Raw genomic sequence first — 3,089 nt, 5'->3', positions numbered from 1 at the left:
CTTATTTTGCCTACTGCAACAAAAAGAAATTTAGTAAGACACATAAGCAGAGCTAACTACTTTAAAGGCTTTAAATAAAATAATAATTAAAGATCTTATAAAGATCTATAGCTAATAAGTGTTAGAGTACTATCTACTATAGAAGGGCTTATATTATACACACATAATTAACATAAGAACTAAACATAGTCTATAAAAGGCATTAGTAGAGCTATAGTATAAGCGTCTAGGACACCCTAGACTAGCTACACTTTAACACCTTATACAGTAAGCTAAGGGGGTGTAAATTAAAAGAATTACAATAGTCTAATATAACTTATATAGTAGAGCTAAAATATAATAATAAATTAGCTATGCACTATAAATTAGCAATAGTAGACTTAGTAAAAGACTATTAATTAATTTCTATGCATATAAAGTATAAAGCATTATAAAAGAGCAAAGTTAAATGCTAATTACTAATAAGTATTCTAGCCTCTAGTAGAACCTCTACTTTAAGAATAATAAGCTTACTAAATTAATTATTAAAGCTTTTATAATCTTTATTCTCTTTCTAAAGAACTATTATAACATTAGTGTAAAAGTTATTAAAGCTAATAATAAAATTATAATAGTAAAACTAGAGGTAAAATGCTAGCTAACATTATATAAAATAACTGTTAAGCCTTTAGCACTAGATACATAAGCCTAGAACAAAGAAGCTAAACGCTTAGAGAGTGTAAATAAGAAAAAGTTACAGGCTATGCAACTAAATGCTAACCTACTATAGAATATATAGCTATACATTACTAGAGCTAGCGTATACCTATATAATTAGACGCTAAACTATGCTAATAACTAAAAGACACTATATAAGATCTTCTTTACATAAGCAGCTTTAAATAATAAAGTTATTACATTAATTTAAAAGCTAAGCTTTACACATTTAAAAGCCTATAGCTATAAAGCATTTATAATAACTAATAACACACATTAAAATAAATCTAAGCTACAGAGGCTAGACCTAAAGGCGTAGATTAGATATCTAGTTAAGTACTAATTATTAAACATTTACTATATATAGATACTACTACTAGCAAAAGTAATCTATACATATAATGTTATTTTTAATAAACACTTAATTTTTAGTAGTAAGCCTAAAGACCTAATAAATAACTTTATATATAACATAGTAAAAAAAATTACTATATATATTAAAATAATTAAGCTTCTAACACTTAGTTATTAGCTAAAAACAAAGTTATTTTATAAAGATAATACTATAGACAATACATTAAATTTTAATAAAGTAGACCTACTAGGCTACTATTAAAAAAGAAAGATTAAAGATAACTATCTATCTTCTTTAAATACTCTGCTACTTGTAGCATTACTTATGCAGTTAATAGCTAGAGCAGCACTAAAGCTAAGCTAAATAGAGTTGTTAAAGACTGTACTATACACTGTAGCCTTTATAGCTAGCATAAGATTTAAAAGTGTAAAAAAGCATAGCAGTAAAACACTAAATAAAGCAGCATTAATAAAAATGCTATTTAAAAAAAAGACACTTTATAAAAGCTAGCTGCTACTTTTACTATTAACCTAAAAGCAACTAAAGAAGCACCCTTTACATAAGATGTTTAAGGCAGCAGAAAGAACACACCTAGACAGTTATTAGATAATAAAATTCTAGATAGAGGTCTAAACAAAGCTAATTAAGGCAGCTAGACAGCAGATTCTAGATTATATATAGGTGTACACCTACAAGCTTAACAAGCACTATAGATTATAAAGATGCAAGGCGCAACTAGTAGTCTACAGTAATTAACAAAGAAACATTACTATATAAGACACCTACGCTGCTACTCTAGCAGGACGCTTATTTTAAATGCTAATAGTAATATCTGCACGCTTTAACCTAGAGCTTAAATAATATAACATAACTAATGTGTTTATACATGCAGCAATTAACTGTAATATCTACATGCAGATGCTAAGAGGCTATTAGAAACTAGGTATAATACTAAGGCTTTAAAAAGCACTATATAGCCTATAAATTTCTTTTTTACTTTAGCAACGCTATTTTATAATAACTTTTAAAGGCCTTAGGTTTTTAGCTATTCTACATAAACTCTACTACATAACTAAAGCTAGAATATTTATCTTCTTTTATGTAGACAACCTTATTATTGCGTATAAGAAAGGCTCTAAAGCAGATGCACAGCGTGTAGTAGACTAGTTACAAGAGAAGTATACTCTAATAAGAGGCAAAGACCTATAATAGTTTCTAGGAGTTAAGATTATTAAAGATTAACAGTAATAAATAATTTAGCTATTATAGGCCTTATATATTAACAAGATAGCTAGGCTAGCTAACAGAAAAGACCTGCAGCACACTACACCTATAAGTGGGATTAAACTTATGCTGCAATCTAGTTTTACAACTCTATTAGAAGTAAATTAATAGCAGAAGATTAGATCTCTACTCTTTGTAGCAGTCACTACAAGACTAGACATCGCCTTTGCCACATTACGCCTCGCACAGTTTCTCACGAATCCTGCATCTGACCATCAGGATGCAGCCGATTAAGTCATCCTGTACCTACATGCGACACAGACGTACGCACTCTAATTAGGAGGAGAAGACTACCTTATAGTAGCAAGTAATGCGTTATTTACAGATAATACACTAGATAAAAAGAGCTTTTAGGGCTATATTATTTAACTATTTAGTAGATAGATTGCATAGTAAGTAAATAAATAAGATACAGTTATAATATTAACAACAGAAGCAGAATTACTTGCACTGTCTTAAGTTGCTAAGGAAGCTATGTTTATAAGAATGCTTCTTAATAAACTGCAGGTTAAGCTGCCTAATTTAACTATTACAATCTAGTGCAACAACAAGCAGACAATCTGACTAGTAAACAAAGAGATATCTTAACTTTAAACCAAGCTCCGACATGTTAACATCCATAACTACTGGCTCCGACAGGAAGTCTCTCAACAAACGATCAAGGTTGTCTATGTCCCCTCTAGCGAGATGCTTGCGGACGGACTCACCAAAGCGCTTCTAGTTAGCAAATGGCCAAGCTTTCTTCAGCAAATTC

Source organism: Lindgomyces ingoldianus (genome assembly GCF_010093535.1).
Source record: "Lindgomyces ingoldianus strain ATCC 200398 unplaced genomic scaffold BDR25scaffold_30, whole genome shotgun sequence".
Classification (NCBI taxonomy): Eukaryota; Fungi; Ascomycota; class Dothideomycetes; order Pleosporales; family Lindgomycetaceae; genus Lindgomyces; species Lindgomyces ingoldianus.
The sequence above is the reverse complement of the archived record's forward strand: the minus strand, read 5'-3'. Positions refer to the sequence as shown.